The 13,167-nt window shown below is 42.5% G+C and overlaps 1 pseudogene; it reads right to left on the bottom strand.

The window, feature by feature from the left end:
• Nucleotides 1-5,059: 5,059 nt before the first annotated feature.
• On the bottom strand, nt 5,060-5,392 carry LOC101147212 (large ribosomal subunit protein eL33-like; annotated as a pseudogene).
• Nucleotides 5,393-13,167: the final 7,775 nt, after the last annotated feature.

Raw genomic sequence — 13,167 nt, forward strand, 5'->3', positions numbered from 1 at the left:
GCCACAATTGCTGGCACATGGTAGGTGCACAATGAATATTAGCTGAAAGAAAAAATAATAACTCGAGGGAAGGTCCATGGGCTCCTACTGCTGCCAATTCCTGGGATGATCTCAGCTCCTTTCCTTTTAAAGAACCAGATCTCCAGCTTGGCTTTGGATTTTTTGAGATTTTTATCTTTCTTAAGAAACCAATTTATACCTAAGATGATTTGAGTAGATTTTCATTTCTTTCACCCAAAAAAGCCCTAAGACACGTATATTTTTCTAGAAATACTAATCAAATTTTTTCCCCTGAGACTACTGGAGCTATTTTAATTAAATATTATCAAAATTCATTTTAACACATTCTATGATTCAATTCAATTCAGGAAATACTTATTGTGCTATGGGAAAGTTGAAAGATGAACAAGACTGTCCCTGCCATCAGGAAGCTCACATTCAGATAGAGAAAGACAGAAACAGGGAAGTCATTCTGATAACACAGCATATCATCTGAGAAAAGAGGTTTAGACAATGCATGATGGGTGTTACGTGGGAAGAAGAGATCAACGTTAGGGAAGATTTCATGGAGGAAGTGACCCTGACGATGGGCTTGAAAAATGAGTAGAATGTCCCAAGGAAGGGTGTTCTAGGAAGAGAGAACATTTTGAATAAAGCTATGAAGCTAAGGAATGTTGATGATTCGTGTAGATGAACAATGGGCTACATGGTGGAATTTAGTGAAAGAATCAGTTAGAAGAGTGAGATTAGACTGTAACAGTGAATCACATTGTCTTTTACCACGATGCCAACTCAGTTTTAAATTATCCAGGCCAATAGGGATTTTTTAAAAAGAGGGGCATTTGGCAAGTCTCCGAGTGCTGAAAGGAACACCTGAAGTCTTAGAAACGCTGCAACACAGAGAATGATTACCAGACGTCTGCTCTCAATGCTGGACACTTGTTTTATTGAAAATGGATGTTGTTCCTCCTCGAGGCACCTAATAAACACTGAATGCTCATGCATCACTACACTAAGGCGGCTAAAGATGAATGAATGACTGGCTTTTGGGGTGGGATTTTTAAAGTTTTGGAATGAGATAGTGATGTTGGTTGTGCACCATTGTGAATGTGCTACAAGCCAATAAATTATGCACTTTAAAATTACTGAGCTTGTTAACAAAACAAAGGACAAAACCCATAGGATTATCTTAACAGATGCAGAAAAAGTACTTTACAAAATTCAACATCCTTTCATGATAGAAAGTCCTCAACATATTAGGTAGAGAATAAATGTACCTCAAGACAATAAAGGCCATAAATGACAACCCATAGCTAACATCACTGGTGAAAATTTTCACATCAATGGTTAAAAGCTGAAAGCTATTCTTCCAACATCAGGAACAAAACAAGGATGGCCACTGTCACTACTTCTAATCAGCATAGTACTTTAAGTCCTAGCCATAGCAACTAGGCAAGGGAAATAAATAAATGACACCTAAATTTAAGAAGAATTTAAACTGTCCTTGTTTGTGGACAAGATGACCTTATACATAGAAACCTTTAAAGACGCCACCAAAAAAAAAAAAAACTGATGTAACTAATAAATGTAGTAAAGTTGCAGGATATAAAACCAACATACAAAAATAAATAGCACTTCCATATACTAACAATAAACTGTACAAAAAAGAAATCAAGAAAACAATACCATTTATGATAGCTACAAAAAATAAAATGTCATACTTAGGGATAAATTTAACCAAAGAGACAAAAGGCCTGTTATACGCTGAACAATATAAAACATTGATGAAACAAATTAAGGAAAGCACAAATAAATGGAAAGATGCCCTATATGCATGGATGGGAATAATTAATGTTGTTGGAATGTCTATACTACACAAAGTGATCTGCAGATTCAGTGCAATCTCTATCAAAATATCAATGATATTTTTCACAGAGATAGAAAAAACAATTCTAAAATTTGTATGGAACTACAAAAGATCCTGAATAGCCAAAGCAAGCTTGAGCAAAAGGAACAAAACTGGAGGCATCGCACTACCTGACTTCAAAATATACTACAAAGTTATAGTAATCAAACAGCATGGATTTTTTTAAAAAACCCATCATAGTACTAGCATGAAAACAGACACATAGATCAATGAAACAGAATAAAGAGCCCAGAAATAAATTCACAAATTTACAGCCAACTGATTTTTTTATTTTTTATTTCTGTAGGTTATTGAGGAACAGGTGGCATTTGGTTACATGAGTAAGTTCTTTTGTGATGATTTGTGAGATTTTGGTCCACCTATCACCCAAGTAGTATACACTGAACCCAGTTTGTGGTCTTTTATCCCTCACCCCTTCCCACCCTTCCCACCCTTTCCCCCTGAGTCCCCAAAGCCCATATACATATATATGTATGTATACACACACACACACACACACACATCACAGTTTCTTTATCCACTTGTTGATTGATGGTCATTTGAGTTGGTTCCATGTTTTTACACAGTCAATTGTTTTCTGACAAAGGTGCCAAGAACACACAAAGAGGGAAAGAACAGTCTTTTCAACAAATGCTGTTGGGGAAATGGGATATTCGCATGCAGAAGAATGAATTAGACTCTTATTTAATACCATACACTAAAATCAACTCAAAATGGATTAAAGACTTGAAAGGAAGACTTAAAATTTTATATCCACTGGAAGAAAACATAGGGGAAAACTCCATGACATTGGTCTGGGTAATGGTTCTTTGGAGATAAATCCAAAAGCACAGGCAACAAAAGTAAAAGTAGACAAATGAAATTACATCAAACTAGGAAGCTTCTGCACAGCTAAGGAAATAATTAACAGAATAAAGAGAAAATCTACAAAATGAGAGAAAATATTTGCAAACCATACATCTGGTAAGGTTTTGCTATGGTTTGAAATTTCCCTCTAAACCTCATGTTGAAATTTAATTGCCACTCTAACAGTGTTAAGAGGTGAGAACTTAAAGAAATGATTAGGCCATAAGGTCTCTGCCCTCATAAAGGGGTGAATGTTGTTATTGAGAGAGTGACTTAGTTATCACAGGAGTGAGTTTCTGATAAAAAGGATGAGTTCATCTTTCTTGCCCTTCTGCTAAGGGATAACCCTCGCCAATGCTAGCACCATGCTCTTGGACTTCCCAGACTCTAAAACGCTGAGCCAAATAAACTTCTGTTTATAAATTACCTAGTCTGTAGTATTCTGTTATAGCAGTAGAAAATGGGCTAAAACTGGGCTGGGCATGGTGGCTCATGCCTGAAATCCCAGCACTTTGGGAGGCCAAGGTGGGTGGATCGCCTGAGGTCAGGAGATGGAGACCAGCCTGGCCAACATAGTGAAACCCCGTCTCTATTAAAGATATAAAAACTTAGCCGGGAGAAGTGGTGGGCACCTGTAATCCCAGCTACTTGGGAGGCTGAGATCATGCCACTGCACTCCAGCCTGGGCAACAGATTGAGAAATCATCTCAAAAAAAAAAAAAAGAAAAGAAAGCAAAAGAAAAAAGAAATGTGATCCCCAGAGTTGGAGATGGGGCCTGATGGAGGGTGTTTGGGTCATGGGGGCAGATTGCTCATAAATGGCTTGATGCCATCTTCACAGTAAGGAGTGACTTCTTGCTCTATTAGTTCCTGCAAGATCTGATTGTTAAAAGAGCCCGGCACCTGCCTCCTCTCTCTCTTCCCTCCTTCCTGTCACCATGTGATGCCTGCTCCCCTTCACTTTTCCCCATGAGAAGAAGCTCCCTGAAGCCCTCATCAGAAGCAGATGCTGGCACCGTGCTTCTTGTACAGCCTGCAGAACCATAAGCCAAATAAACTTGTTTTCTTTATAAATTATCCAGCCTTGGGTATTCCTTTATAGCAATGCAAACTAAGACACTTGGCTTCTTGTCTTTCCCTTATGGATTTCTCCAATAAATGCTGCCTTAATAAATCAACTGTGTCCAGGCACAGTGGCTCATGCCTGTAATCCCAACACTTTGGGAGGCCGAGGCAGGCGGATCACCTTAGGTCAGAAGTTTGAGACCAGCCTGGCCAACATGGTGAAACCCTGTCTCTACTGAAAATACAAAAAAATTAGCCAGGCATGGTGGCATGTGCCTGTAATCCCAGCTACTTGGAAGGCTGAAGCAGGAGAATCACTTGAACCCAGGAGGTGGAGGTTGCAGTGAGCCGAGACTGTGCCATTGCACTCCAGCCTGGGCAACAAGAACAAAACTCTGCCTCAAAAAAAAAAAAAAATCAACTGCATGTAAATCCTCATCTCAGGGCCTTCTTCTGAAGAACTCCATTTTGGGATGGGGTCTGGCTCTATTGCCCAGGCTGGAATGCAGTGGCTCAATCTCGGCTCACTGCAACCTCTGCCTCCCAGGCCCAAGCCATCCTCCTGCCACAGCCTCCTGAGTAGCTGGGACTACAGGCACGCACCACCACACCCAGCTAATTCTTGTATTTTTTGTTGAGACAGGGTTTCACCATGTTGGCCAGGCTGGACTCAAGTGATCTGTCCACCTCAGCCTGCCAATGTACTGGGATTACAGGCTTGAGCCACTGCACCCAGCCACAGGCAATTATTCTCATAAACTGAAACCAGAAACAAAAAGCACAAAGACTGTTGATCCAAGACCAGCTGTGGAAAGGTCTAGCTCCACATTTTCACAAAACAGGATGATTCCAGTCAGGGTGATGTAAAGACAGTTTCTCACAACTTGAACTATAGAATTTACTACTCAGACTCTGTAACCTACTAATGATTCTTTTTACTGAAACATACATTACCTTCTTTTGCTCACATGTATAAGACAAGTAGGTTTTATTTAAGAAATTAATTAAGTTCTCCTAGCTACATTTACCCTTGGAATTATTAACATCTGGAAATGAAAAATCAGTGAAGACGTGGTGGATTCTTTTATTTTTTGCCTCTATCTGTCCATGTTAAGAATAGAATTGCTGCTGTACTTTGATCCAAAATCATTGTGCAAATCTAAAGGGAGATATATTTTTTTTAACAAGAGCACAAACCCACATTTATTTATTGACTTTTCATTAGTTTATTGAGGGGTACAGCAGCACTCAGATTCTGTGTCCAATAGCCTTAGCAGGAAGATTGCATCAGAATTTGGCATGAACCATGCCACTGTTTCCGTGGGCCCAAGTTACGTTTCCCCAGATTACTCTGGTTTTGTTTGGTTTGCCTCCAGGAGTCACTGTGTTGTTCTTTGCTTTGTGTACATAAGTGCATCTCTTGCCCAAATAGAAATCTGTTTCATCTAGGGCATAAACGCCTTCAGTTTTAAGAAGAGCTGTGTGCTCCCTTTAGTCCTGGAGACCCCACTTACAGCCGGCAAAAATGGCCTTGGACCACAGCCTTCCAGACATAGTTATTTTAACAAGTCCTGTTCCCAGCAGGCCTACTCCAGTTATTTGCCCCCAAATTTCAGCAGCAGGTGCTTCACTCCTCTAAAAGGAGATATCTAATTTTTTTGGGGACCTCTTGTTCTAGGGATTAAATGAGGTAAGTAGATAACATAGCCAAGGGGTGTGGCTCATAGAAGGCACACAACAATTAGCCACCTTTCTTCATTATGAAGTTGTGGCCTAGGAGGATGCTCTAATTCTGTGATTTTCAAAGTGTGATCTTACAACAGAATCATCTGGAATGCTTGCTAAATGAAGATTCCTGGACTCTATCCTTCTAAATCAGAATTTCTGGGAAAGACCCATAAATCAGCATTTTAAAATGCCCTCTGTTTATTTTTTTAACTTTTTTTTTTTTTTTTGGAAACAGAGTCTTGCTCTGTCACCCAGGGTGGGGTGGAGTGCAGTGGTGCGACCTCGGCTCACTGCAACCTCCACCTCCCGGATTCAAGTGATTCTCCTGCCTCACCCTCCCCAGTAGCTGGGACTACAGTTGTGCTCCACCATGTCCGGCTAATTTTTTTTTGTATTTTTAGTAGAGAAGGGTTTTCACCATGTTGGCCAAGCTGGTCTTGAACTCCTGGCCTCAAGTGATCTGCCCACCTCCGCCTCTCATAGTACCGGGATTACAGGTGCGAGTCACTGCATTCTGTCCTCTGTTTAAATTGTATGTATTCTAAAGTTTAAAAGTCATCATATCTGATCCAGTGACCCAGGGTGTTCATGAGAATAGTGTGTTAATACAAACTGTTTTGTTCTAAGATGACAGAAACTCAAATGAAATTAACTTAAGCTAAAAAAAGAAAAAAAAAAGGAAGGAGGACTTACTAGTTCACAAAACTGAAGGCTCAAGGTAGACCTGGCTAGATCCAGGGAATCAAATGCTGCCTTCAGGATTCCGTCTCTCCCCTCCCTGTCCTGGCTCTCTTATCATGATAAGCCCAGTTGACTCCATTCATGGGTTCTGCACATGATGAAATAATTGTCCACAGCAGCTCCATTATTGCCTTGTCTTTACATTCCTTATCTTCAAAGATTGGACATATCTTTTTCCTGGTTGTTTCAGCAGAAGTCTCTGAGAGATATATGATTGGTCCAGCTTGGGTCACATGCCCATCTTTGAGCCAATCAGTAGGCAGAAGAATATAGCTCTCTGATAGGTAAGACCTGAGCCATGTGTACATGCCTGTGGTAGAGATATCAGTACCGACTCCACCTAAATCAGACAAAATGAGTTTCCCCAAGAAATAAGTATCATGTTGCCAGCAGAAGAAGGGAGAACTGTTTTTAAACAGATGCCAAGTAGACAAGAGAACATCATGTTCACTAGAACCAGAATGCTCTTTTCTAAAAGCCCTATAAGCGATTCTGCTGATCATCGCATTGGGAGGACCAGATTCTGGTGGGTCTCCAGGGTCAGCAAGAAAGTGCCTCTCTGTAATCCCAGCATTTTGGGAGGCCGAGGCAGGTGGATCATCTGAGACCAGGAGTTCGAGACCAGCCTGGCCAAGAGGGTGAAACCCCATCTCTACTAAAACTACGAAAAACTGACTGGGCACAGTGGCTCACACCTGTAATCCCAGCACTTTGGGAGGCCAAGGCAGGCAGATCACCTGAGGTCAGGAGTTCGAAACCAGCCTGGCCAATATGGTGAAACCCCGTCTCTACTAAAAATACAAAAATTAGCCAGGTGTGGTTGTGGGTGCCTGTAGTCTCAGCTACTTGGCAGGCTAAGGCAGGAGAATCGCTTAAACCTGGGAGGCGGAGGTTGCAGTGAGCCAAGATTGCACCACTGTGCTCCAGCCTGAGCGACAAAGTGAGACTCCTTCTCAAAAAAAGGAAGAAAGAAAAAAAAAAGGGAGGGAGGGAGGAAGGGAGGAAGAGAGGGAGGAAAGGAGGATGAGAGGGAGGAAGGGAGGAAGGGAGGAAGAGAGGAAGAGATGGAGGAAGGGAGGAAGACAGGGAGGAAGTGAGGAAAAGAGGGAGGAATGGAGGGAGAGAAGGAGGAAGGGAGGGAGGGAAGGAGGGAGAGAAGAAGGAAGGGAGGAAGGGAGGAAGGAAGGGAGGGAGGAAGGGAGGAAGGGAGGGAGGAAGGAAGGAAGGAAGGAAGTCTTACCCGTAGTGAGGAAATGTCGTGTATGTCTGTTTTGCAGTTCAGTGCTAAGATAGCCAAGCCTGTGAATATGCGCCTGTGTGAGTGTCTAATTTCAAGGTGGTAGGGGCCCTTTGTTCTCTGGCAGTGAACAAGAGTGGTTGTGGTAAGCCCCAGGGATGCATTTACCTAAACTGACTCAGAAACTCTCAAAACGACTGATTTGTCCACACTGGAGAGTTCAAGTCTCACCTCTTCTGTCTAGGCAGAAGTAAAAATGCCAGACTAGGATGAGTGGCTGGGTACCTTTCGTTCAGCTGAGGGTTAATCTTCTGCAAACCATGTTAGCCAGAGAATGCAAGCCTAGATTGTCACCACTTAACAGAGAGCAAAAAGGTTGGCATTAGAAGGAGCTTCGGAAAATTGTGTCTGTTTATCCTACAGAGAGACATCAGGTTAGCGTGACATCCACCAAGCAGATGTGCTGACAGGGACAGGGGCCAAATGGCAGACTTGTTGAAAAGGGAAAAACCAATTGTAATACAGATGATTCCTTTTTTTTTTTTTTTTTTTCAGACTGAGTCGCTCTCTGTTGTTCAGTCTGGAGTGCAGTGGCGCGATCTCAGCTCACTGCAACCTCTGCCTCCCGGGTTCAAGCGGTTCTCCTGCCTCAGCCTCCCGGGTAGCTGGGATTACAGGCGCGTGCCACAGTGACAGGATAATTTTTGTATTTTCAGTAGAGACAGGGTTTCACCATGTCGGCCAGCCTGGTCTGAAACTCCTGACCTCAGGTAATCTACCCACCTCGGCCTCCCAAAGTGCTGGGATTACAGGCGTGAGCCACCGTGCCCAGCCACAGATGATTTCTGATGAAAACGTATTGTACTTCAGTTACTACAGTTGGATTTTCCCCTTGATATTTGTCAATAGAAGAGAAACTTTTCCTTGAACTGAAAAAAAGAGAAATCGAGTCCTTCTATAAGTGCTTATTTATATCAACGCTAGAAGCGCGAGGAAGAAGAAAAGTTCATGAAATGAGTCCAGTGTCTTCCTGAACAACTAGTTTGCCCAGAATGGTAATGCTCCTACTGCTGGAAAAAAAAAATTGAGGCAAGACCCAAAAGGACGTGGAGTCTAATTTTAAAAGTACGTCAAGATGTTGGGAGAAGATGTGGGAAAAGTTGCTGACAGAAGGTCCTGGTTGTGTCTTTTGTCGCCAGTTTGCTTGTATCAGCATGTCATATGTAAAGGGCAAAACATCATCTCATTTTAATAACACACTTAACTGTCTACGTATACACAGGAGATCATGATGCTTGCCAATTAAAAAATTGAATCTCAAGTGCAGGTAGAGCAAGCCAATTTTTTTTTAGACCAGACAACTAGAGGAAATCTGTGGTTCTTAAAACAGTATCTGGAGCATTAAAAGAGTGTTGAGGCCGGGCACGGTAGCTCACACCTGTAATCCCAGCACTTTGGGAGGCTGAGGTGGGCAGATCACAAGGTCAGGAGTTCAAGACCAGCCTGGCCAACATAATGAAACCCCGACTCTACTAAAAATACAAAATTTAGGTGGGCATGATGACAAGCGCCTATAGTCCCAGCTACTCAGGAGGCTGAGACAGAAGAGTTGCTTGAACCCTGGAGGCAGAGGTTGTGGTGAGCCGAAATTGAGCCACTGCACTCCAGCCTGGGCAATGGAGTGAGACTCCATCTAAAAAAAAAAAAAAAAAAAAGTGTTGCAATAAAGTTCACAATGGGGCAGGTGCAGTGGCTCATGCCTGTAATCCCAGCACTTTGGGAGGACAAGGCAGGAGGACTGCTCGAGTCCAGGAGTTTGAGACCAGCCCGGGAAATATGGCAAAACCCCGTCTCTACAAAAAATACGAAACTTCATCAGGTGTGGTGGCTCATGCCTGTAGTCCCAGCTACCTGAAAGACTAAGGTGGGAGGATTGTTTGAACCCAGGAGGCGGAGGTTGCAGTGAACCGTGATCACGCCACTGTACTCCAGCCTGGGTGAGAGAGGAAGAGCCTATACCAAAAAGCAAACAAACAAACAAAACACAACGATGTGGATATCAAAACCACATTTTGTGGAGGGAGTGTGACAGAGGAAGGCATTTGAAGGAGAACAACTCAGCAATTTATTGAAAATTGCTCCTCCCCACACACTTCATCCACCTGGCAGCAAACTGGACTATTTAGAGGTGCTTTTGTGCATTTCATCTTGTGTAATATTCACCAGATGGGATTATTTTTCTGACTCACTTTGTTTTTCCCTTAATGCTTTTAAAGTGCCCCACTCCATAAAAGAATGTCCTTCTCTCTTAGGAATAGAATTAGATATTCATTAAATCATTTATTTTTAAAGTATCCATCAGGCAGTCTGCTATGTACTATGCACTGTACTGGACACTAAAAATACAGCAACGAAAAAAAAGGCAAAAAATCCTATTCTCACAGAGCTTATGTTCTAGAACTCTACTGCCCAAGATGGTACCCATGAGTCCCATAAGCCACTGAGAACTTGAGAAGTGGCTGGTCCAAGTTGAAATGTGCTGTCAGTGTGAGAAACACACAGCATTTCAAAGGCCTATTACTGGAAAAAGAATGGCAAAGCATGCCAATGTTTTAAGATTGACTACATATTGAAAAGATAATATGTTGGATAGTACTGAGTCAAGTAAAATATGTTATTAAAGTTAATTTCAGCTGGGAGTGGTGGCTCACGCCTGTAATCCCAACACTTTGGGAGGCCCAGGCAGGAGGATCACTTGAGGTCAGGAGTTTGAGACCAGCCTCGCCAACATGATGAAACCTCATCTCTACTAAAAATACAAAAATTAGCCAGGCATGGTGGTGGGCGCCTGTAGTCCCATCTACTCAAAAGGCTGAGGCTGGCAGAAGAATTGCTTGAACCCAGGAGGCAGAGGTTGCAGTGGGCCAAGATCGTGCCACTGCACTCCAGCCTGGGCAACAAAGTGAGACTCCATCTCAAATAAATAAATAAATAAAAATAAAGTTAATTTCACCTGTTTCTTTTTACTTTTTTCAATATAGCCACTGGAAAATTAAAAATTACGTATGTGGCTTACATTTTACTTCAAGTAAACAGCATTGTTCTAGAACTGCAGTTATCAGGTGGGGGTAATTTTGCCCTTCCTCCTGGGAGGACAGTGGACAAACATAAACTTTTTTTTTTTTTTTTTTTTTTGGTAGCCTTGACATCTATCATCTCTGGAAACTCAAACTTTTAGGACTAATCTTTGAGAGGTTCCTAGACACCGTGCCTGGAATTCACAGAGCTGCCCTCAGGGGATGTCTAGACTTCTTTGTGCGCGGGTCATTTTAGGGAGCCCACGGTTCTGCTTGGGGTGTGGGGGCGGGGGTGTGTGTGCGTGCGTGTTTTGAACAAATCTTCTTAAGAGAGAACATGTAGCAGCAAAATAAGTCACTAATGATAAACAAATGTGATACATAATTTTGAGCAAGATTTAAACATATTAAACTGCCTTGGCGCCTGGGCACAGTGGCTCACACCTGTAATCCCAGCATTTTGGGAGGCCGAGGAGGGCGGATCCTCTGAAGTCAGGAGTTCGAGACGAGCCTGGCCAACATGGCAAAGCCATGTTGTAATTTTGTAAAAATACAAAAATTAGCCGGGCATGGTGGTACATGCCTATAATCCCAGCTACTTGGGAGGCTGAGACAGGAGAATCGCTTGAACCCAGGAGGTGGAGGTTGCAGTGAGCCAAGACTGTGCCATTGCACTCCAGCCTGGGGGACAGTGTGAGACTCTGTCTCAAAAAAAAAGCCTTGGCATATTGTGGAATTTCCTTCCCTTAAGCTTTTCCCCGTGACAACTTTTTTCACTTAATATGATCAAAGGCTTTTTCTAACTTTAAAAATACTTTATTATGAAATATCAATACAGAAGAAAAGAGCAAAAATGTAAATATATACTAAATAGTAAGCAAATATCCGGGCACCTGCCACCTAGGTCATGAACAGAGCATTCTCAATATCCCAGGGACCCCCAGGGTCATTTCCCCATCATAACTCTCTACCTCCCCTCAGGCTTTTAAGATAACTTTTTCTTGACTTCCTTTTTAATTTTACAACCTACAGCCGTGCCCCTTAACAATAGAGTATCATTTTGACTATTATTGAACCCTGTATAAATTTAATTATACTGTATATATTCTTTCTGCTCCATATTATGTATTTAGTTTCACTCTCATAAATGCATGTAGTTCTACCACCTTTATTCTCACTGCTGTATAGTGTTTTATCCTGTGAGTATGCAATGCATTTATCAGGTCTAGAGCAGAGGCACATTTAGGCTGTTTCCATTTTAGGGCTGTCTTTAACAGTGTTCCTATGAACATTCTAGGACATGAATGTTGAGCTCATGGGCACAAGTTTCTCTAGGGTTGGTCCTCACCAAATTTCTCTAGGGTTGGTCCTCACCAAATTTTAATTCAAAAATATCTATAGAATCTATGCATCTGTGTCTGAGATTGAAAAAAATCAACTCATCTGAATCTCTTATTACAGTCATAAAGCTTCCAGAATGCACTTAAAACTCCATTCTCACTCCAAGTTTTTAGCATTTAGTGCTATTTGAGAGCAAAGCCCTAGAGACTATCTCCTTAACTATTTTCATTCTTCCCGATCTCATTGCATAAAGGAGGAAGGAGACTCTGATTCATGCATATCCTTGCATTGCCTTTGCATTGCTCACCAGAGTGATTTAGCTAAAAGGAAATCTGACCCACGTTTGCAACCCTTCACGGGATCCCCATTGCCTTCAGGATAAAGTCCCAAATCCTTAATATAGCATCAGAGATTCTGTCAGCTCCCCAGTCTGCTTGCCAGCCAGACACAGCACACAGCCCTACACTTCTCCTTTTTTTTGGCAATACCAAAGGGCTTAGAGTCCCCGCTATACTCCATGGTTTTTCTTTTTTCTTTCTTTATTTTATTTTATTTTATTTTATTTTATTTTTTTGAGTCGGAGTCTTGCTCTGTTGCCACGCTGGAGTGCAGTGGCGCAATCTCTGCTCAGCTCACTACAACCTCCGCCTCTAGGGTTAAAGCGATTCTCCTGCCTCGGCCTCCTGAGTAGCTGGGACTACAGGCAAGCGCCACCATTCCCAGCTAATTTATGTATTTTTAGTAGAGACAGATTTCACCATGTTGGCCGGTATGGGCTCAATCTCTTGACCTCGTGATCCGCCCACCTCAGGCTCCCAAAGTGCTGTGATTACAGGCGTGAGCCACTGCACCTGGCCCCACAGTTCTTCATACCCCATGCCTTCTACCTTGCTGTGCTCTCTGCCTCTTCCCAAATCTTGTTTTCCACATAAACTCCCATCCATCCTTCAAGGGTCATCTCAAAAACTATCTCCTCCGGCTGGGCACAGTGGCTCACGCCTATAATCCCAGCACTTTGGGAGGCCTAGGCGGGTGGATCACGAGGTCAAGAGATCGAGACCATTCTGGCTAACATGGTGAAACCCCGTCTCTACTAAAAATACAAAAAATTAGCTGGGCGTGGTGGCAGGTGCCTGTAATTCCAGGTACTCAGGAGGCTGAGGCAGGAGAATCACTTGAACCCAAGAGGTGGAGGTTGCAGTGAG

Source organism: Gorilla gorilla, chromosome 18, assembly GCF_029281585.2.
Source record: "Gorilla gorilla gorilla isolate KB3781 chromosome 18, NHGRI_mGorGor1-v2.1_pri, whole genome shotgun sequence".
Lineage (NCBI taxonomy): Eukaryota > Metazoa > Chordata > Mammalia > Primates > Hominidae > Gorilla > Gorilla gorilla.